This window comes from Scyliorhinus torazame, chromosome 24, assembly GCF_047496885.1.
Source record: "Scyliorhinus torazame isolate Kashiwa2021f chromosome 24, sScyTor2.1, whole genome shotgun sequence".
NCBI classification, from domain to species: domain Eukaryota; kingdom Metazoa; phylum Chordata; class Chondrichthyes; order Carcharhiniformes; family Scyliorhinidae; genus Scyliorhinus; species Scyliorhinus torazame.
In genome coordinates this window covers 47,369,643-47,394,107 of record NC_092730.1, presented here as the reverse complement: position 1 = coordinate 47,394,107, position 24,465 = coordinate 47,369,643, and the positions used below count along the sequence as shown (strand labels likewise).

The window sequence follows — 24,465 nt, the reverse complement described above, 5'->3', positions numbered from 1 at the left end:
CCATTCTTCCAATGGACTCGGCAACGATATTCTGAAAGAGCCTCTGTGTCTCCATCACATCCCTTTAACACCACCCAACTTTCTGAACACTAAGGGGCAATTTAGCATGGACAGTCTACCTAACGCGCACACATTTGGACTGTGCGAGGAAATCGCAGCACCCGGAGGGAACCCACACAGACACGGAGAGAAAGTGCAAACTCCACACAGTCAGTGACCAAAAGCTGGAATTGAACCCGGATCGCTGGCTCTGTGAGGTAACCACTGTGATAATATGCCACCGTATAAGGCCATAACACGTCATATATCAGATCAAGCATGATCTCATTGAAATGCGGAGCATATTCGATGGGCTGAATGGCCTACTTCTGCTCCTACGTCTTATACCCTGATATTGTGTAAATCTGTTCCTGTTCTTGGGTAAAACCCTTGTTAAACCAACACAGACGCCGCATGTCGTCTGCATCTGATTATCTGGCGCAGAGAAGGTGATTGTGGAATACATGTTGTACCCATCAAACTCTGCTACTCACCTGACTGAGATGTGTTCTGTCTCTGTAAATCACAGGTAGTATTCGCGAGTGGAGGGAACACTCTGCACCTCAGTCTCAATAGTTTGTGAGAGCAGGATTCCTTCATTATGCGTCAATGTCTGGGACTGTATGTGAGGGTGGGTTTCAGTCTCTATCAGACATTGGTACTGAATGTCAGTTTGGAAATGTTTCTGTATCTATCAATCACAATTACTGTTTGGGAAAAGTGAGATTAATACATAACAGCAGCACTGCTGTAACAGACAGAGAAAGATACACAAAAAATCACGAAGAGACTATCAGGACACACATACAATGACACACACACAGAAAAGGTGCCGAGATGGAGAAACTGTTTTTTTAGGAAAATGTGTCTTCTGCTGCACACAGAGAGACCCTGTTTGTAAAATTATATCTTGCTGTGTAACTGAGCTCTCTGCTGTGTAGCCGTGCTCTCTGCCATGGAACCGTGACACTGCCGGTGACAGATCTTCACTGTAGTTGTGTCAAATCATTATCTGTTGTGTAATGTGTTCCCAGTTGTGGAAGTAAGATCCGTCGGAAGCAGAACCTTTCTGCGCCGTTTCTGAGACGAAATGTTAATTACATATTTATTAAATTTTGTCACGAGGTTCGTTTAGACCTTGTGTTCCTGTTATGAAGACAGTTCATTCAGCATCAATATTTTCAGATAATAACAAGAAAGCGCCCAACGTGGGGCTCGAACCCACGACCCTGGGATTAAGAGTCCCATGCTCTACCGACTGAGCTAGCCGGGCTGCTGCTGCACTGTCTATTAAACCTCTTCTTGAAGAGAGTTGCTGCGGTGCTCATTCGGAAGGTCAGTGCTGACTTGTTGGGCCGAATGGCCTACTTCTGAGCTGGATATTCTACGATTCTGTGATACAAGCATGTTGATGCGGTGAAGACGTTCTGCCCACTCCTGATACCATGTAGGAATGCTGGTCTCTCAATGACTGACGACCAATGACATGTAATAAAAAATAACTGACTTAATAATTGAGCAGCACCTCCTGGCTTGTGCTCTGACCGCGATCCGGGGAACTGCCGAAATCCCGACACGTGACCATTTTAGTTGCGTCATCAGGTGACCGTTCGGCCTGCACAGGTCTCCTTCTGTGCTGTAATTTCAAGATTTCATCATTTAAATTTTCTTCCAGACTGTAAAGTGTGGTCCTGTTCCATTTGAATTTCTAATATATTTCCAATGTAACTGATGTTGTTCCACAATCTATTTAATCGGTGGAATTGTGCGTTTAGGGAGCTGAGGTTTTCGAGTCTCTCAAGGCCTCTCTCCAAATCCAATGGTCATTTTCCACGAAGATTCAACCTCTCCTCACATAAACATCGGGGCCCCGTTGATCGTTTGAATGCAATAACTTCCTGGAGTGATTCCAGGCTGGTTTTAGAATGTATTCTATCGACCAAATTACTAATGAATGGCACACTAGACACAGCTGCGATGGCCGAGTGGTTAAGGTGTTAGACTTGAAATCCCGTGTGGCTTCCCCACGCTGGTTCGAACTCTGTTCGCAGCGACTGTGTTTCGAAGTGTTTGCGAAACTCCCCGCGCAAACCACTGACTCGAGAATGAATTGGAATGTTTGTAAATGAACGGTTTGAGTCAGTCAGATGTTCAGCATTTGTTTTGGAAACTGAACGAAATATAAAGAAGCTCGCACTCAAAACAACAATCAATAACTAATAACGTTTCCTGCAACGTTTGGAAGGAGAAGCAGCAACGGCAGCGAATGGAAACGTGGTTTGGTTTCATTCAGCTGAATGTTTTTTTGGGTAAAAAGATCGTGTTAGAAATGGAACATATTTTATCTCTCTATCTGTTTCTTTGTTTCTTCCTCTCTCCCTCACTCACTGTTTTTGTGCTTCTCCGGGGACTGATTGGATACAGTGAAACTCAGCCCTATTTCATCCCAACTCTTTTGGACGAATACATCCTGGCGATGGGCGGTCCTGAATCAGTGGAAGAATCGACAAACTATTCCATTCTTGGCTCTGTGAGAAGTTCCATTCCTGGTTGTGAGGTGGTTCTGGGATAAAGGGATCGAGAGAGAACGAAGTGACTGCAGTCTGACTCTTACTCTGAAAACCAGTTAGTGCGCCCTTGTACAAAGTGGATGTGTCTGAGAACAGGAGGAAAGCAGATCATGGGCCTGTGATTGATTTTATTGAGCCAGACCTTGAAAAGTGAAGCAAACTTCTAACTAGTCGGTGCCTGTCTGAGAACTGGTAAGGAATTACGGCTGATATTGAAACGGTTCATCTTTAATTAGTTACAGCAAATCGATTCTTTCAGAGGTCATGGTGTATTGTTTTCAGAGTCACTGTCATAGTTTCTTAAAATATGATTTGTGCTTGTTTTTGTTTTGTTCAGTAATTTGGGGAATCTATTTGGAGCGGGTGCAGTTGGTCAGTATCTGTGCCTCTTGCTTGGCAGCTCCCCGGGAAGCAGCAGCTCCATTCCTATCGAGATCTGTGGACACAATCAGGAGACCCAAACTATTGCGCACTGCTGCCATCTCCTGGCTGAAAGCAAGTTGTGCAACAAGTTAACGAGGTATTCGTGATACGTTTCAATTGGAGCAAAATAACATTAACATGGTTAATATTATCACTGTAGTAATCACATTTAAATCCCCAGATATCTGATTTCTGACTGAGCGATCTGTTCATCCCGATTTATCGGAAAATGAAGGATTCCCATTCCAGCCGTATTGGTTACAAGAATATCCAATCTCTGATTTAATACATTCTCCCGCTTCATTGTTTGTGTATTCGTTCTATAAATACAGGCAAAGCTTGAAGAAATCAGTAACAGAGTAATCAATGTTCCCGGAGAGATGAAACTGCCGCCCCGAACTTCATTTTATGAAGGTGATTCCAGTCACTCCCCACTTTCCCATCAGAACAAATCACATCCCCTTCACAGAATAACCATTCAGCACGAAAGTAAATTATCTGAACTATGCTGACCAGAATCAGTGTGCTCAAACGTGTGTTCTTGTTGAAAGAAAAAATGAGGAAGTGAATAGCTGTGTGGCTACCGCAGGGCAGTAATGTTGTAGCTCCAGGTTTAAGGAGCAGAGTGCCGCAGCGGATGCGTGTTGGGTCATTAGCCCAAGGTCGAGGAATCGAGGCTATTCTCTGCTATTTACATCCTCCCTGACACGTAAAGTAAAAATAACGCACGTTCCTGTTTGCTTTGCAGCAAATACCGATCAGAAACTTTCTTGCAGTCTCATCCCGACATTAAACCCAGGATAAAGCAGACAGCATGACACATTACAACATTGTAAAGCTCACACAGAGGGAACCACAGAGAAAATGCTTTAAAGTCTCAGCAAGACTGACCAGATCTGTAGGGAGAGAAAAGAGTTAACGTTTCGAGTCCAGATGACACTTTGTCAAAGCTGGACCGGATACGATATCCAGTAGTACCCCACAAAGGGGCAATATAGATATATAACGATATCCATTAATAACTCACATGGGGCATATAAGGAAATAAAGCTTTATCGAACAACAAATCACAATAGAAACTAAGTTCCCATCTTCCCCTCTCGGGCGGATGTGAACAATCGAACCTGCCTGACTATTTCCAAGAGAAGACGAATTTTACCCGGATCCTGGGATCAATATTAATTCCTCAACCAAAGTCACTGAAGCAGATTATCGAGTCATTAACTGCGCTTTTGCCTGTGTGGTCTTGCTGTGCGTATTTAAGCGGGAATCTCATGTCCTGAGACCAACGCTTTTCCATTGAAAGGAAGGTATTGGACATTCGTGAGGTTGAAAATCTCGCTGGAGAAAATTAACCTCGTGGGGGAAAGGTCAATATCAGGAGTGGGATTCGCACCCACGCTTCCAGAAGGGACTGCGACCTGAACCTTTGACCGCTCGGTCACCCTGATGCGTTGTCGCCGAAACTAAGATCCGTGCACACATCGGCTCAAATTCTATCTTCATCGTCATTCCATTTCAAACAAGATATGCTTATCCTACTTTTGAACACCAGCCAGAGTCCTGTATCTGAGTGTCATCCTTGTCCAGGCCGCTGAGGGTTAAGGAGCTCCTCATTGCTGCATTGATCAGTTTGCTCCAATCAACCAGGAACGAATTCCCGCTCTACCTGTTCCTCACTCGAAGATATTGAAAGCCTAAGATCTGAGCGACGTGAAGTATCCAATTGGAGAGTTGCTTCCTGACGACTGCATTCTCTCTCCACAGCTGCTCCCGGTGCTGCTTTCACAGACAAGTAGCCGAAGAATCCCTCCTTTTTCCAAACAGGAGAACGTTCATCCAGGAGAGGCGCCAGAAGAGTGTTCTGGGAGAAGTCAACTTTGTCACCTCGACTATACTGTGGGTAGCTGAAGAACAGGTGTCAAAGAGCGGATCAGACTGTAAGCAAAACGTTGATACTAATAAAGAAAAAGGTAGATGTGCTGCTGACTAATAGCGACTTGTTTTCGTTTGGTGTGATTGAGAATATATATAGCAGAGAGTGGTTTCGATCCATCGACCACTGGGTTATGGGCCGCTGCTCCACGCTGCTCGTGCTTGACCCTGTCCGGGGTCGGACTTGAGGCAATGTTTGAAGAAATCAATAACAGCGTGATCAATGTTCCCAGAGAGGTGAAACTGCCGCCCCGAACTTCATTCTATGAAGGTGATTCCAGTCACTCCCCACTTTATCATCAGAACAACGTCACACAAGAAATCACATCACCTTCACAGAACAACATTCAGAACGCAAGCAAATTATCTGAAATATGCTGACCAGAATTACTGTGCTCAAACGTGTGTTCTAGTTGAAAGAAAAAAAATGAGCAAGTCAATACCTGTGTGGCTACCGCAGGGCAGTAAAATCGTAGCTCCTGGTTTAAGGAGCAGAGTGCCGCAGCGGAAGCGTGCTGGGCCATTAGCCCGAGGTCGAGGAATCGAGGTAGTTCTCTGCTATTTACATTCTCCCGGACACAAAAAGAAAACATAACACACGTTCCTGTTTGCTTTGCAGCAAATACCTATCAGAAACATTCTTGCAGTCTCATCCCGACATTAGTCCCAAGAATGAAGGAGACAGCATGACGCAGTACAACATTGTAAAGCTCACACATAGGGAACCACAGAGAAAATGCCTTAAAGTCTCAGCAGATCTGACAGCATCTGTAGGGAGAGGAAAGAGCAAACGTTTCGAGTCCAGGTGACCATTTGTCAAAGCTGGACTGGAAACGTTATCCAATAGTACCCAACAGAGGGGCAATATAGAGAAATAACGATATCCAGTAATACCTCACAGGGGGCCAATAAGGAAATAAAGTTTTATCCAGCAGTAAATCACAATAGAAACCGAGTTTCCAACTTCCCCTCTCAGACGGATGTAATCACTCCAACCAGCCAGACTATTTACAAGAAGATAAGACGAATTTTACCCGGAGTCCTGTGCTCAATATTAATTCCTCAACCAGAGTCACTGAAGCAGATTATCGAGGCATTAACTGCGCTTTTGCCTGTGTGGTCTTGCTGTGCGTATTTAAACAAGAATCTCATGTCCTGAGACCAACGCTTTTCCACTGAAAGGGAGGTATTGGATCTTCCTGATGTTGAAAATCTTGCTGGAGAAATTTAACCACATGGAGAAAAAAGGCAATATCAGTTGTGGGAGTCAAACCCACGCCTCTAGTAAAGACTTCGATCTAAACGCAGCAACTTAGACCACTCGGCTGTCGTCCAAACTAAGATCCACTCGCAAATCGACATAAATTCTATCTTCATCGTCATTTCATTTCAAACAATAGATGCTTTCCCTACTTTTAATCCCTAGCCAGAGCCCTTATCTGAGTGCCATCCTTATCCAACCCGCTGGGGGTGAAGGAGCTTCTCATTGCTGCATTGAACAGTTTGCTCCAATCAACAAGAACCGAATTCCCGCTCTACCTCTTCCTCACACGAAGCTATTGAGAGTCTAAGATCTGAGCGACGTGAAGTGTACAAATGGAGAGTTGCATTCTGGCGACTGCAATCTCTCTCCACAGCTGCTTCCGGTACTGCTTTCACGGACAAGTAGCCGAAGAACCCCTCCAGTGTCCAATCAGGTGAACGTTCATCCACTAGAGGAGCCAGAAGAATGTTCTGGGAGAACTCAACTTAGTCTCCTCGACTGTACTGTGGGTAGCTGAAGAACCGGTGCCAAAGAGCGGATCAGACTGAAAGCAAAACTTTGATACTAATAAAGAAAAAGGCAGATGTGCTGCTGACATATAGCAACTTGTTTCCGTTTCGTGTGAGTGAGAATATAAATAGCAGAGGATGGTTTAGATCCATCGACCTCTGGGTTAGAGGTCCAGCACACGTCCGCTGCGCCACTTTGCTCGTAGTTGTCTTCTCTGGGGTCGGACTTGAAGCAAAGCTTGAAGAAATCAGTAAGAGCGTGATCAATGTTCCCAGAGAGGTGAAACTGCCGTCCCGAACTTCCTTCTATGAAGGTGATTCCAGTCATTCCCCACTTTCTCATCAGAACAACGTCACAGAATAAATCACATCCCCTTCACAGAACAACCGTTCAGCACGAAAGTAAATTAACTGAACTATGCTGACCAGAATCAGTGTGCTCAAACGTGTATTCTTGTTGAAAGAACAAATGTGGAAGTGAATAGATGTGTGGCTACAGCCAGGCAGTAATGTTGTAGCTCCTGGTTTAAGGAGCAGAGTGCCGCAGCGGAAGCGTGCTGGGCCATTAGCCCGAGGTCGAGGAATCGAGGCTATTCTCTGCTATTTACATTCTACCTCATAACAAAAGTAAACATAACGCACGTTCCTGTTTGCTTTGCAGCAAATACCTTTCAGAATCCTTCTTGCAGTCTCGTCCTAGGAATGAAGGAGACAGCATGACACAGTACAATGTTGCATAGCTCACACAGAGGGAACCACAGATAAAATGCTTTAAAGTCTCTGCTCAATTGATCCTCAAGATAAACACTTCCAAATTCCACCAATTCCATTGGGAAATGCATGAATATAGATTGTTTAAATTTTACATACTCCTAACACCTCTCCGTCCACCCGATCACATTCTATCACCGACAGTTCATGTGAATCTCCCCCGCTCTGTTGCGGTTCTGTGTCGTGGCCAGTAGCTGTCAACACACTGTGGTAGAGCAAAGTTCACAGATTAGAGTGAGACACAACTGATAAAAATTGTTTTTATTATATCAAAGTTGGGACGGCGGGATTTCGAAGAAGATAATATGTGGTGATGATCTTTTCTTATATTTTGGTTGTGTTGAATCCGTCAACATGTTGTATGTGGGAGTGACGTGCATTCTCTCTGCCCTTCTCTGGTCCCGTTTGTAAATGGGGGATTCCTGTCACTCTCGGGTAATGTGTGAGAGTGTAAGAGACATTCTGAACCTGTCAGTCTTCGTCACTATATGTGCCTCTGGATACGTTGTCAATGGAACCGCACCGTGACACCAGTTCTTCGGCGACCCACAGTACAGTTGAGGTTACCGGGATGACGTCTCCCATAATTCTCCTCACCCACCTCTCCAGAATGAACTTCCTCCTGTTTGTAGACTGGAGGGGTTCTTTGGCTACTTGCCTGTAATAAGATCGCATATTAAAATTCCATTGAAGTAAATGAGTTGTATCATGTGGTTAAGGAGACGCACAATAATCCATTGTACTCTGCACACGTGGATTCAAATCCCATCCTCGTCTGTAATGTGTCTGTTGTGTCTCTGTTTGGTCCACTTCATGAGCATGAAGTACAAATGCTGTGATTTTTTGCTTTGGTTCACGGGCTTGGCGGGTGGTGAATTCGACGAACACTGTCCATGTTGAAACCACATTATAAAAAGGTTAGAAAGCTACTTATTTCACTCCCTGACCTAATTGCGTATAAATTCTGAGTTAGAAACAGTTCCGTCCTCTCAGTTTGAAACTCACAAAGTCGCGCAAAAAGTAAGTTCATAAAATAAAGAAGCAGACTTCAGCCATTAGACCCATCGAGTCTGCCCAGCCATTCTATTATGGCTGATATATTCCCCATCTGCGACCTAAAATGTTACAGACGAAGAGGTCGATTGCGTTATCAGCAGGAACACCTTCTCCCTAGAACGCATGACCTCGGAGCGGGAGTAGGCAATTTAGCCTCCTGAGCCTAACACCTCCCATGTGATGTTGGCTGATCCCATCCTGGCCTCAACTCCACCGTCTTCCCGTTCTCCGTATCCCTTGAACTCCTTACCAATAAAATCTCTCTACCTCCTCCTTAAACTTACTCACTCTCCCTCCATCCAACGCAATCTGTGGTACCGAATTCCACGGAATCATAAACCCTTTGGGATAAGTAGTTTTTCCTCAATTCTTTTTTAAAATTGCAATCTGTTATTCTAAGAGCATGACCTCTCGTTTTAGAATGCCCCACAAGAGGAAGCAACAGCCCCACGTCAACTTTTTACATACCTTTTGGTACCTTGAACATCTCAATTAGATAATTACGCATACATTCTGAGTGAGAAACTGTGGACCAGTCTTCCTCAGTTTAAAACTCACGATGTCGCACAATAACATCCGATTCAACTATTAGATCGATGACCAGGAATCGAACTGGGACAACTGCTTGGAAGAAAACTTTGCTCACCACTCTCCCACCATCGCTGCATTTCCAATTTTGAACACCAGGTGAATAGAAGGAAGCAGATACATTCCATCAGTTCATGGATGCAAAACGAATTAAAACCTGTTGACATGTGCAGTTGTGGGACGAGGTGGCCGAGTGGTTAAGGCGATGGGCTGCTAATCCATTGTACTCTACATACGTGTGTTCGAATTCCATTCTCGTTGATTTTAAATCCACTTTTCTCGGACGTGGGCCTTATTTTTCCTAGATGGATCTGCAATCACTGATGTGACAATCTATTCCAAGTTGTCAGGCCAGATTGCAGTAAGTTGGGTTAGAGGACGGAGGAACGAAGGCAGACGGGTTTGGGGCTTAACCGTTATTGACACCAGTTCTTCTTCGGCTATCCACAGTACAGTCGAGGATACCGGGTTGACTTCTCCCATAATTACCTTCTGCCACCTCTCCTGGATGAACATCCTCCTGTTTGTGCACTGGAGGGTTGCTTCGGTCACTTGTCTGTGAGAAGGTCAGACATTAAAGTTCCATGAAGTAAGGAGTTGTACCACGTGGTTAAGGGGATGCACAAGAAACCTTTGTGCTCTGCGCACTTGAGTTCGAATCCAATCCTCGTCTGTAACGTATCTGTTGTGTCTCTGTTTGATCCACTTCATGAGGGTGACGGAAAAATGCTGTGATTTTTAGTGTTTGGGACTTGGGGTTGTGAATAATCGAACACTTTGCATATTGAAACCACTTTAGAAAATGACGAGAAAGTTACTTAATTCACTTCCCCCCCATAATTGCGCACAAATTCTGAGTTGGAAACTATTTCTTTCCCTCAGTTAGAAAGTCATGAAGCCGCGCAAACGATAGATTCTTCAGATATGTGAGCAGTGTTACGCCATTCGACCCATCGAGTCTGCCCGCCATTCGATCATGACTGAAATGTTCATCATCTGCTACCTGAAATGTTATGGAACAAGAGGTCGATTGAGATATCAGCCAGAACACCTCGCTCCCGAGAACACATAACATTGGAGCTGGGATGTGCAATTCAGCCTCTTGGGCGTAAAACCTTCCATGTGATCTTGCCTGATCAAACATAATGGCCTCAACACCACCGTCCTGCCCGTTCTCCAGAACCCTTCAACTCATTACCAATAAAAGTCTCTCTAAGTCCTCCTTTACTTTCTCACTGTCCCTGCATCCACCACACTCTGAGGAAGTGAATTCCACAGAATTAAAACCTTTTGGGAGAAGTAGTTTTTCTTTAAATCTTTTGTAAATTTGCAGCCTCATATTCTAAGATGATGACCTCTCGTTTTAGACTGACCCACAACAGGTAACATCAACTCCACGTCTACAATATCTACACCTTTTCGCATCTTAAACACCTCACTTAGATAATCCGTATAAATTCTGAATGAGAAACAGTTGACCAGTCTTCCTCAGTTTGAAACTCAGGATGTCGCGCAAAAACATCCGATTCAACTACTACTGCGATGGCCGGGAATCGAAACGGAGTCAACGGTTTCAAAAGAAGTGATGCTCACCACTATACCACCACCACTGCAATTCCCCCTGTTGAACACCTGGTTGAATAGAAAGAGGCAAATAATTTCCATCAGTTCATGGGTGCAAAACGAATTAAGACGTATTGCCGCAAAAATTTGTGCGACAAGGTGGCCGAGTGGTTAAGGCGATGGACTGCTAATCCATTGTGCTCTGCACACGTGGGTTCGAATCCTATCTTCGTCGATTTTTCGCCCATTGTTTCTCGGAAGTGGGATTCATTTTACACGATGGATCTGCAATCACTGATGTGACAAACTATTCCAAGTTGTCAGGCCACTTGCATCGAGTTGGGTTAGAGGAGGGACGAACGGAAGTACGAACGGAGGCAGACGTGTTTGGGGCTTAACCCCACATTGCCACCAATTCTTCTTCGGCTACCCACTGTGCAGTCGAGGTTACCGTATTCACTTATCCCATTATTACCTTCTGCCACCTCTCGTGGATGAACGTCCTCCTGATTGTACATTGGTGGGGTGCTTCGGCTACTTATCTGTGACAAGATCAGATATTAAAGTTACATGAAGTAAAGGGGTTGTACCACGTGGTTAAGGTGATGCACAATAATCCATTGTACTCTGCACACGTGGAATCAAATCCTATTCTTGTCTGTAACGTGTCTGTTGTATCTCTGTTTCGTCCACTTCATGAGGATATAGAAAAAAGGCTGTGAGTTTTAGCTTTTGTTTAAGGGCTTGGCGGGCGGTGAACAGTCGAACACTGTCCATGGTGAAACCAAATAATAAAAAGCTGAGAAAGTTACTTTTCACTCCCTGCCCTAATTGCGCATAGATTCTGAGTTGGAAAATGTTCCTTCCCCTCAGTTTGAAACTCACGAAGTCGCGCAAAACGTAAGTTCATAAAATATAGGAGCAGAATTAAGCCATTAGACCCATCGAGTCTGCCCCGCCATTCTATCATGGTTGATGTGTTCCTCATCTGTTACCTACAGTGTTACAGATGAAGAGGGCGATTGATCTCAGTTAGAATACGTCCTCACTATAACACATCACCTAGGAGCGGGAGAAGGCAATTTAGCCTCCTGAGCCTAACACCTTCCATGAGATCTTGGCTAATCCCATACTGGCCGCAACTCCACCCGTTCTCCATAACCCTTCCACTCAATACCAACAAAAATCTCTCGACCTCCTCCTTAAATTTATTCACTATACCTGCATCCACCGCACTCTGGGGTAGCGAATTCCACAGAATCACAAGCCTTTAGAGGCTAGATTCACAGTATAAAAGTGATCCCCTACAGTGCAGACTTTGTTTGCACTGAGTGCTGAATTTGGTGCATTTGAGTGCTATAGTGAGAGTTTGGTGACTGAGTGAGTGCTGAATTTGGTGCATTTGAGTGCTAGAGTGAGAGTTTGGTGACTGAGGGAGTTAGGTGAGGAGGGAGTAAGGTGCTCCTTTCATTTTCTTTCCTACATTTCCACAAAGAGTTGGAAGAGAGCCAGGAGTTTACAGAGAGTGCAGCTGACTGGGAGTCGGAGGGCGGAGATCCAGTTGGTCCACAGGGCAGCTATATTCTGTAAGGTAAGAGGGGATGGAGGCTAGGCCAGTTGCATGCTCCTCCTGTAGGATGTGGGTGGTGAGCGATACCACCGGTGTCCCTGCTGACTATACCTGCGGGAAGTGCACCCAACTCCAGCTCCTCAAAGACCGTGTTAGGGAACTGGAGCTGAAGCTGGATGAACTTCGGATCATCCGAGAGGCAGAGGGGGTGATAGAGAAGAGTTACATGGAGGTAACCACACCCAATGTACAGGACAAGAATAGCTGGGTTAGAGTCAGGGGAAAGAAAAAAAAAGCAGACAGTGCAGGGATTCCTCGTGGCCGTTCCCCTTCAAAACAAGTATACCGTTTTGGACGCTGTTGGCGGGGATGACCAACCGGGGGAAGGCCCTAGCGGCCAGGTCTCTGGCACTGAGTCTGGCTCTGGGGCTCAGAAGGGAAGGGGGAAGAATAGAAAAGCAATAGTTGTAGGAGATTCAATGGTTAGGGGAATAGATAGGAGATTCTGTGGTCGCGAGCGAGACTCGCAGAAGGTATGTTGCCTCCCGGGTACCAGGGCCAGGGATGTCTCGGATCGTGTCTTCAGGATCCTTAAGGGGGAGGGGGAGCAGCCAGAAGTCGTGGTGCACATTGGTACCAACGACATAGGTAAGAAAAGGGGTGTGGAGGCAATAAATGAGTTTAGGGAGTTAGGGTGGAAGTTAAAAGCCAGGACAGACAGAGTTGTCATCTCTGGTTTGTTGCCGGTGCCACGTGATAGCGAGGCTAGGAACAGGGAGAGGGTGCAGCTGAACACGTGGCTGCAGGAATGGTGTAGGAGGGAGGACTTCAGGTATTTGGATAATTGGAGCGCATTCTGGGGAAGGTGGGACCTGTACAAGCAGGACGGGTTGCATCTGAACCAGAGGGGCACTAATATCCTGGGAGGGAGATTTTCTAGTACTCTTCGGGAGGGTTTAAACTAATTTAGCAGGGTAATGACAACCGGATTTGTAGTCCAGCAACTAAGGTAGCCGATATTCAGGACGCCAAAGCGTGTAATGAGGCAGTGGGGAAGGGAACACTGACAAAGGAGAGTACTTGAAGGCACGGAGATGGGTTGAAGTGTGTATACTTCAACGCAAGAAGCATCAGGAATAAGGTGGGTGAACTTATGGCATGGATCGGTACTGGGGACTACGATGTGGTGGCTATAACGGAAACTTGGATAGAAGAGGGGCGTAAATGGTTGTTGGAGGTCCCTGGTTATAGATGTTTCAATAAGATTTGGGAGGGTTGTAAAAGAGGTGGTGTTGGGGGTGGCATTGTTAATTAGAGATAGTATAACAGCTGCAGAAAGGCAGTTCGAGGAGTATCAGCCTACTGAGGTAGCATGGGTTGAATTCAGAAATAGGAAAGGAGCAGTCACCTTGTTAGGAGTTTTCTATAGGCCCCCCAATAGTAGCAGAGATGTGGAGGAACAGATTGGGAAACAGATTTTGGAAAGGTGCAGAAGTCACAGGGTAGTAGTCATGGGTGACTTCAACTTCCCAAACATTATGTGGAAACTCTTTAGATCAAAATAGTTTGAATGGGGTGGTGTTTGTGCAGTGTGTCCAGGAAGCTTTTCTAACACAATATGTAGATTGTCCGACCAGAGGAGGGGCAATATTGGATTTAGTACTTGGTAATGAACCAGGGCAAGTGATAGATTTGTTAGTGGGGGAGCATTTTGGAGATAGTGACCATAATTCTGTGACTTTCACTTTAGTAATGGGGAGGGATAGGTGCGTGCAACAGGGCAAGTTTTACAATTGGGGGAAGGGTCAATACGATGTTGTCAGACAAGAATTCAAGTGCATAAGTTGGGAACATAGGCTGTCAGGGAAGGACACAAGTGAAATGTGGAACTTGTTCAAGGAACCGGTACTACGTGTCCTTGATATGTATGTCCCTGTCAGGCAGGGAAGAGATGGTCGAGTGAGGGAACCATGGTTGACAAGAGAGGTTGAATATCTTGTTAAGAGGAAAAAGGAGACTTATGTAAGGCTGAGGAAACAAGGTTGAGACAGGGCGTTGGAGGGATACAAGGTAGCCAGGAGGGAACTGAAGAAAGGGATTAGGAGAGCAAAGAGAGGGCATGAACAATCTTTGGCGGGTAGGATCAAGGAAAACCCCAAGGCCTTTTGTACATATGTGAGAAATATGAGAATGACTAGAGCGAGGGTAGGTCCGATCAAGGACAGTAGCGGGAGATTGTGTATTGAATCTGAAGAGATAGGAGAGGTCTTGAACGAGTACTTTTCTTCTGTATTTACAAATGAGAGGGGCCATATTGTTGGAGAGGACAGTGTGAAACAGACTGGTAAGCTCGAGGAAATACTTGTTAGGAAGGAAGATGTGTTGGTCATTTTGAAAAACTTTAGGATAGACAAGTCCCCCGGGCCTGACGGGATATATCCAAGGATTCTATGGGAAGCAAGAGATGAAATTGCAGAGCCGTTGGCAATGATCTTTTCGTCCTCACTGTCAACAGGGGTGGTACCAGGGGATTGGAGAGTGGCGAATGTCGTGCCCCTGTTCAAAAAAGGGACTAGGGATAACCCTGGGAATTACAGGCCAGTTAGTCTTACTTCGGTGGTAGGCAAAGTCATGGAAAGGTTACTGAAGGATAGGATTTCTGAGCATCTGGAAAGACACTTCTTGATTCGGGATAGTCAGCACGGATTTGTGAGGGGTAGGTCTTGCCTTACGAGTCATATTGAATTCGTTGAGGAGGAGACCAAGCATGTGGATGAAGGTAAAGAGTGTATGTAGTGTACATGGATTTTAGTAAGGAATTTGATAACCGATAGAAGTCGGAGAGTGGTGGTGGATGGCAAATAATCAGCCTGGATCCGAGTTACCAGTGGCGTACCGGAGGGATTAGTTCTGGGTCCTCTGCTGTTTGTGATTTTCATTAATGACTTGGATGAGGGAGTTGAAGGGTGGGTCAGTAAATTTGCATTCGATACGAAGATTGGTGGAGTTGTGGATAGTAAGGAGGGCTGTTGTCGGCTGCAAAGAGACATAGATAGGATGCAGAGCTGGGCTGAGAAGTGGCAGATGGAGTTTAACCCTGAAAAGTGTGAGGTTGTCCATTTTGGAAGGCCAAATATGAATGCGGAATACAGGTTAACGGTAGAGTTCTTGGCAATGTGGAGGAGCAGAGAGATCTTGGGCTCTATGATCATACATCTTTGAAAGTTGCCACTCAAGTGGATAGAGGTGTGAAGAATGCCTATGGTGTGCTAGCGTTCATTAGCAGAGGGATTGAATTTAAGAGCCGTGAGGTGATGATGCAGCTGTACAAAACTTTGGTAAGGCCACATTTGGAGTACTGTGTACATCTTATGCACCTCAATTACATAATTGCGCATTAATTCTGAATGAAAAACTGTTGGCCAGTCTTCCTCAGTTTGAAACTCACAATGTCGCGCAAACACATCCGTTACAACTATTACTGCGATGCGACAAGTAGTTTTTCCTCAAATGGTTTTTAAATTTGCTATCTCTTACTCTAAGCTTAAGAACTCAAGTTTTAGAATGCCGCAAAAGAGGAAGCATTAGCTCCACATAAACATAAACAGCTCGGCGTCATAGATCGCAGTTACGTAAATGTGGTCACACCCAAGGTGCAGGCAGAGAAATGGGTGACCACCAGAAAGGGCAGGCAGTCAGTGCAGGAATCCCTTATGGTTGTCCCCCTCTCGAACAGGTGTACCCCTTTGGATACTGTCGGGGGGATAGCCTATCAGCGGAAAACAGCAGCAGCCAGAGCAGTGGCACCACGGCTGGCTCTGATGTTCAGAAGGGAGGGTCAAAGCGCAGAAGCGTAATAGTAATAGGGGACTCTATAGTCAGGGGCACAGATAGGCGCTTCTGTGGACGTGAAAGAGACTCCAGGATGGTATGTTGCCTCCCTGGTGCCAGGGTCCAGGATGTCTCCGAAAGGGTAGAGGGCATCCTGAAGGGGGAGGGCAAACAGGCAGAGGTCGTTGTACATATTGGTACTAACGACATAGGCAGGAAGGGGCATGAGGTCCTGCAGCAGGAGTTCAGGGAGCTAGGCAGAAAGTTAAAAGACAGGACCTCTAGGGTTGTAATCTCGGGATTACTCCCTGTGCCTCGTGCCAGTGAGGCTAGAAATGGGAAGATAGAGCAGCTAAACACGTGGCTAAACAGCTGGTGTAGGAGGGAGGGTTTCCGTTATCTGGACCACTGGGAGCTCTTCCGGGGCAGGTGTGACCTATATAAGAAGGACGCGTTGCATCTAAACTGGAGAGGCATAAATATCCTGGCCGCGAGGTTTGCTAGTGTCACACGGGAGGGTTTAAACTAGTATGGCAGGGGGGTGGGCACGGGAGCAATAGGTCAGATGTTGAGAGCATTGAGGAAAAGCTAGGGAAAAGGGACAGTGGGGCTCTGAGGCAGAGCAGACAGGGAGAATTTGCTGAACACAGCGGGTCTGGTGGCCTGAAGTGCATATGTTTTAGTGCAAGAAGTATTACGGGTAAGGCAGATGAACTTAGAGCTTGGATTAGTACTTGGAACTATGATGCGGTTGCCATTACAGAGACCTGGTTGAGGGAAGGGCAGGATTGGCAGCTAAATGTTCCAGGATTTAGATGTTTCAGGCGGGATAGAGGGGGATGTAAAAGGGAAGGCGGAGTTGCGCTACTGGTTCGGGAGAATATCACAGCTGTTCTGCGGGAGGATACCTCAGAGGGCAGTGAGGCTATATGGGTAGAGATCAGGAATAAGAAGGGTGCAGTCACAATGTTGGGGGTTTAGAATAGGCCTTCAAACAGCCAGCGGGAGATAGAGGAGCAGATAGGTAGACAGATTTTGGAAAAGAGTAAAAACAACAGGGTGTGGTGATGGGAGACTTCAACTTCCCCAATGTTGTCTGGGACTCACTTAGTGCCAGGGGCTTAGACGGGGAGGAGTTTGTAAGGAACATCCAGGAGGGCTTCTTAAAACAATATGTAGACAGTCCAACTAGGGAAGGGGCGGTACTGGACCTGGTATTGTGGAATGAGCCCGGCCAGGTGCTAGATGTTTCAGTAGGGGAGCATTTCGGGAACACTGCCCACAATTCAGTAAGTTTTAAAGTACTGGTGGACAAGGATAAGAGTGGTCCGAGGATGAATGCGCTAAATTGGGGGAAGGCTAATTATAACAATATTAGGCGGGAACTGAAGAACATGAATTGGTGGCGGATGTTTGAGGGCAAATAAACATCTGACATGTGGGAGACTTTCAAGTGGCAGTTGAAAGGAATTCAGGACCGGCATGTTTTTGTGAGGCAGAAGGATAAATACGGCAATTTTCTGGAACCTTGGATAACGAGAGATATTGTAGGCCTCGTCAAAAGAAAAAGGAGGCATTTGTCAGGGCTAAAAGGCTGGGAACAGACAAAGCCTGCGTGGAATATAAGGAAAGTAGGAAGGAACTTAAGCAAGGAGTCAGGAGGGCTAGAAGGGGTCACGAAAAGTCATTGGCAAATAGGGTTAAGGAAAATCCCAAGGCTTTTTACACGTACATAAAAAGCAAGAGGGTAGCCAGGGAAAGGGTTGACCCACTGAAGGATAGGCAAGGGAATCTATGTCTGGAGCCAGAGGAAATGGGCGAGGTACTAAATGAATACTTTGCATCAGTATTCACCAAAGAGAAGAAATTGGTAGATGTTGAGTCTGGAGAAGGGTGTGTAGATAGCCTGGATCACATTCAGATCCAAGAAGACGAGGTGTTGGGTGTCTTAAAAAATATTAAGGTAGATAAGTCCCCAGGGCCTGATGGGATCTACCCCAGAATACTGAAGGAGGCTGGAGAGAAAATTGCTGAGGCCTTGACAGAAATCTTTGGATCCTCACTGTCTTCAGGGGATGTCCCGGAGGACTGGAGAATAGCCAATGTTGTTCCTCTGTTTAAGAAGGGTATCAAGGATAATCCCGGGAACTACAGGCCGGTGAGCCTTACTTCAGTGGTAGGGAAATTACTGGAGAGAATTCTTCGAGACAGGATCTACTCCCATTTGGAAGCAAATGGACGTATTAGTGAGAGGCAGCATGGTTTTGTGAAGGGGAGGTCGTGTCTCACTAACTTGATAGAGTTTTTCGAGGAGGTCACTAAGATGATTGATGCAGGTAGGGCAGTGGATGTTGTCAATATGGACTTCAGTAAGGCCTTTGACAAGGTCCCTCATGGTAGACTAGTACAAAAGGTGAAGTCACACGGGATCAGGGGTGATGTTTCCTCCACACAAGTTACAGGGAAGAGTGTCGCCAGCTCTTTCCCACACACAATCCGTACATTGTCACTGACAGAGCAAAGAGACACAGACAGGTCATCAGTTCCACAGTCTCAGGCAGCGGAAACAGTTCCAGAGACACATTTTCAACCCATCAATCAAACAGCAGGAGAGACAGACGCTGTGTCCATGTCACCCTAACACAGTACCACTGACAGGAGGCCCCATAAATCCCAGTGCAAATTCTCACCCATTCTCATCATCACTGTATCAGTTCCACAATGGAGCAGCTTAGTGAAATAATCAATATCAGAGAAAACTGACACATGGATTCCGGTTTAGAATTACACAATTAACCGTAATAATGTACTCTGAGAATAGAGTGAAATACCAGCCACATCACTCACATCAGGGGTGGCTGTACTAATCCTCAGAGTGCGTCCTCACAAATACATTAGAAGCAAACACAAATATCAGGTGCCTTCTCAGATTGAGATATGCTGAAAGCGACAAAGATACAAACACTGATTCTCGTTTAAAACTCACCTAATTTATGAAAATAAAAGATGCAATATAATTTCGCTGACTATGAACTGAGCTGTAACTTGCAAACTATTGCAAAATCCTCACTCACTCTGTTCCGGATGGAAGATACTGCAGCAATTCCAGACTGTGGTCCATTTTACATTCATGTCAAAATTCTAACTCAGAATCAGACTGAGTGTGACAGATCAAATCAATCTGTACAACCTGAGTTAAACTTCCAGAGCAATCCAGTATCAGGTTGAAGGTTACATTATCTTTCACAATTGTGTTCTGATATTAAATGCTGGTCCAAAACTATCACACATTGTTTGCTTCAAGCCTCCCACAGCAATGGTTTCTTTCTGTGCTGGAAAATTACGTGGAATGAAGGCAAACTTATAAACTGTCCCAGAGATTGAAAGGTCACATCCTGAACCGCATCTTCACACTGAGTCACAGAGCCTGACAGGTACAGGATAATCCTCAAACACATGTTCAGACTAAGATCCATCATGCCACTGAGTCCTGGAGCATGACAGATTCAGGATTATTCTCAAACGGTTGTTCAGAGTAAAATGCTGAAAGACACTGTACTCATTCATAAATAGCAATCACAAAAAGCAATCAGACTCAACAATTGTACCTCTGAGAGATTTAGAAATGGTTAAAAGACTCTCAGAGAGGAAACAATAGTGACATACAATCACACGTATACACACAGTGTACAGGCCCACACACATTATACACAGAGTTACACAGATACACAGACATACACACACAGGTATATACACGTGTACACACACAGTACACAGAGTTGTACACACCCGCAAACACAGGTATACAGACACAGGCACATAAACATTCACACATATTCTCAGATACACACATATATATAGAAACACGCATGTACACACAGACAGAGATATACACAGAGACAGGTACATTACATCAGAGAAATAAAATTAATCCAGCTATAGTGAAGTAACAGAGATATAGTTCTAAGACAGGATGGTGAGTGGCTGGAGGAGAGCCTCCAGGTCGCGGTGTCGCTATGTGTCGGCCGCCCTTGTAGTATATATAAATGATTTGGAGGAAAATGTAACTGGTCTGATTAGTAAGTTTGCAGACGACACAAAGTTTGGTGGAATTGCGGATAGCGATGAGGACTGTCAGAGGATGCAGCAGGATTTAGATTGTTTGGAGACTTGGGCGGAGAGATGGCAGGTGGAGTTTAATCCGGACAAATGTGAGATAATGCATTTTGGAAGGTCTAATGCAGGTAGGGAATATACAGTGAATGGTAGAACCCTCAAGAGTATTGAAAGTCAAAGAGATCTAGGAGTACAGGTCCACAAGTCATTGAAAGGGGCAACACAGGGGGAGAAGGTAGTCAAGAAGGCATACGGCATGCTTGCCTTCATTGGCCGGGTATTGAGTATAAGAATTGGCAAGTCATGTTGCAGCTGTATAGAACCTTAGTTAGGCCACACTTGGAGTATAGTGTTCAATTCTGGTCGCCACATTACCAGAAGGATGTGGAGGCTTTAGAGAGGGTGCAGAATAGATTTACCAGAATGTTGCCTGGTATGGAGGGCATTAGCTATGAGGAGCGGTTGAATAAACTCGGTTTGTTCTCACTGGAACGAAGGAGGTTGAGGGGAGACCTGATAGAGGTATACAAAATTATGAGTGGCACAGACAGAGTGGATAGTCAGAGGCTTTTCCCCAGGGTAGAGGGGCCAATTACTAGGGCGCATAGGTTTAAGGTGAGAGGGGCAAGGTTTAGAGTAGATGGACGAGGCAAGTTTTTTACGCAGAGGGTAGTGGGTGCCTGAAACTCGCTACCGGAGGAGGTGGTGGAAGCAGGGACGATAGTGACATTTAAGGGGCATCTTGACAAATACATGAATAGGATGGGAATAGAGGGATACGAACCCAGGAAGTGTAGAAGATTGTAGTTTAGTCGGGCAGCGTGGTCGGCACGGGCTTGGAGGGCCGAAGGGCCTGTTCCTGTGCTGTACATTTCTTTGTTTTTTGTTCTTTGTTCAGACATGGGGAGAACGTGCAAACTCCGCACACAGTCACCCAATGCTGGAATTGAACCCGGATACCTGGCTCTGTGATGCAGCAGTGCTAACCACTGTGCCTTGGTCCAACCCAAAAGCCGACTCCGCTGGGCAGCACGCTGGCGCAGTGGTTAGCACTGTGGTATCATGCGCCGCGGTCCCAGGTTCGATCGTGGCTCTATGTGACTGTCCGTGTGAAGTTTGCACATTCTCCCCGTGACTGCGTGTGTTTCGCCCCCACAACCCAAAATAAATGTGTAAGCTAGGTGGATTGTCGACGCTAATTTGCCCCTTAATTGGAAAAAATGAATTGAGTACTCTAAATTTATTTTAAAAAGGCGACTCTGGCTGATTTCGAACCAATAACGTCAGAACGTCTCAGCAGAACACGAAATACAAGTCCTACACTGTATCACTTGCTCCATCGAGCCACCAATCATATATTTTTTATTATTGTTTATTATGTAAATAATTTAGTTGCTAATTCATCTGGCCCCAGGAGTATCCATAACACAGTTTGTAAATTGAACTTTGATTGTGTCGTTTTTTTGACCCGATTAACCCACCTTTTTACCAATGTTTCTATTTACTATTTACTATTGTTGCCTAAACCTTCCACGGAAAACAAATTGAAACGGGAGAGATGAAGTTAGATGATGAGAATATTTTGTGAATTTTATTTGAGGACTGTCCCCTCATTTTCTGTCCTGACCTGCGATATCTAATTAAATAATTCACCACTGTGATGGCCAGGAGCTGAATCTGTGTCAATTGTTCAGACAGATGTAACTCTACGACCATCTCTTACCGGGCTCGGTCACACAGATTCATAGAATTTACAGAGCAGAAGGAGGCCATTCGGCCCATCGAGTCTGCACCGGCTCTTGGAAAGAGCAACCTACCCAAGGTCCACACCTCCACCCTATCCCCATAACCCAGCAACCCCACCCAACACTATGGGCAATTTTGGACACTAAGGGCAATTTAGCATGGTCAATCCACCTAACCTGCACATCTTTGGACTGTGGGAGGAAACCGGAGCACTCCGAGGAAACCCACGCACCCACGGGGAGAATGTGCAGACGCCGCACAGACAGTGACCCAAGCCGGAATCAAAACAGGGACCCTGGAGCTGTGAAGCAATTGTGCTAACCACTGTGCTACCGTGCTGCCCCCTCTGTATTTATCGAACGAATACACAAGCAATGAACCGGGATAATGGATTAAATCAGAGATTAGATTGTTTTGCAACAATATGGCTGGAATGGGAGTCTTACATTTTCCGATAGATCGGGATGAGCAGGTTCGCTCAGTCAGAAAGCAGATGTCTGGGGCTTTAATAGTGACTAATTGGTGTTTTACAATAATGTTAACCGCTAAAAGCCATGTTGGGCGGCACTGTACCACATTGATTTGCATTGTCCCTGCACAGTGCCAGGGACCTGGGCTCGATTCCTGGCTTGGGCCCCTGACTGTGCCGGGTCTGCACGTTCTCCCCGTGTCTGCGTGGGGTTCCTCTGGCTGCTTCGGTTTCCTCCCAAAAGATGTACTTGTTAGGCGAATTGGACATTCTGAATTCCTCTCAGTTATCCCGAACAGGCGCCGGAGTGTGACGACTAGGGGATTTTCACAGCATCATCACGTAATCGGGATTACGACACTGATAAAGATGATTATTATGTTGATGTTTTTTCGCTGCAATTCAAACGGGTAATGAATACATCGTTGCCTTTTCGCACAACTCGCTTTCAGCCACTTTTCCTTTTTTTAAATTTAGAGTACCCAATTTTAAAAAAAATATATATTAAGGGGCAATTCAGCGTGTCCAATCCACCTACCCTGCAGCACTTTAGGTTGTGGGGACTAAACCCACGCAAAGACGGGGAGACTGTGCAAATTCCACGCAGACGGGATCCCAGAGCCGGGACCGAACCTGGCATCTCAAACGCCGTGAGGCAATAGAGCTAGCCCACTGCGACTGGGCTGCCGTCTTCTTTAGTACGAAGTCTTACAACACCAGGTTAAAGTCCAACAGGTTTGTTTCGATGTCACTAGCTTTCGGAGCGCTGCTCCTTCCTCAGGCTCCTTCCTCTTCTTTAGTGTCACAAGCATGCTTACATTAATACTGTTATAATGTTAGTGCGGATAACCACTAGTCGCCACACTCCGGCGCCTGTTCGGGTTCACTAAAGGACGATTCTGATTGTCCAATTCACCTAAAAGCACATCTTTCTGGGCTTGTGGGAGGGAACCTGAGCACCCGGAGGAAACCCACGCAAACACGGAGAGAACGTGCAGACTCCGCACAGACAGTGACCCAGCGGCGAATCAAATCCGGGACCCTGGCGCTGTGAAGCAACAGGGCTAACCACTGTGCTCCTGCCGCGCATTGTTGTTTCTTACAAGCCCTTGGTCGCCAGTCTTTGTGAAATTAGCTGATCTACATGGTGTCAGGAGTGGGATGTACGGCACAAGGACTTCCCCACATGACTCACTTGTGTCTGACCACCACATTGGGTATAGTTGGGTGCAGTTCGTGCAGGAGTGGCGTATTTACTGTGGTGTCTCTGACAAGTCAATAAAGATACAAGTTGTCACATTACTAAACTTAGCGGGTTCTGATGGCAGCCAGAAGTTTGGGTGGTTTGTTTTTCAAATGGAGGCGGAGGAAGTGGACCCCAGAAGTAATTGAAATAAAGCAAGAAAATATTTGCCTTCCCGTGAAGAATATAAAACTCAACAGACACGTGTTTCACTTGACAAACCAAAGAACAGATGAAAAAATACAATCATGTTTGGCAATCTCGAAAATTTTAGGGAGAAATGTGCATGTGAAACCTTTACCAATGAGTTGGGGATTGAATATTCTGCTGGGGCCACAGCCACCTGCTCCACAGGCCGCTGCCACGAGAGCAGGATTTAAAACTATTAAAAAAATAACAGCTGCATGTGAAATAACAATCAAAAAGCAACAACGATGATAAGCGGTGACATAAGCTTTCACCCCCGTGAACAAATAAACAGGTAATTCAGCTCATCCTGAGGAGAAAGGAATTCCCTCCACAGGATTTTATTACATCGATTGAGACAAAGCATTTTGTTCTAGTTGGCAGCATCAATACTTTATCCGGGTGAAACATATATTGTGGATTAGTTCGGAGCCAAACAAAGTACGACGAGTAAAGAGAATTGAATGCACAAAATAACAAGGAAATACATTCTGAGAAAAGCCCTGCAATGTTTGGAAGGAAAGGCGGAACTTTGAGCTGACGAGGAAAAACTTCAGCAAGGCGGACTGGATTTCGGTACAAAGCA

At 45.6% G+C, this 24,465-nt stretch overlaps 2 non-coding genes across 2 annotated transcripts; one reads left to right on the top strand and one right to left on the bottom strand.

The window, feature by feature from the left end:
- Positions 1 to 1,239: 1,239 nt before the first annotated feature.
- trnak-cuu (transfer RNA lysine (anticodon CUU)) lies at positions 1,240 to 1,312 on the bottom strand. The gene has a single exon. It is a non-coding gene; the product is annotated as a tRNA-Lys (tRNA).
- A 9,559-nt stretch (positions 1,313 to 10,871) lies between these two features.
- trnas-gcu (transfer RNA serine (anticodon GCU)) lies at positions 10,872 to 10,953 on the top strand. Its single transcript has one exon. It is a non-coding gene; the product is annotated as a tRNA-Ser (tRNA).
- The last annotated feature ends 13,512 nt before the right edge of the window (positions 10,954 to 24,465 follow it).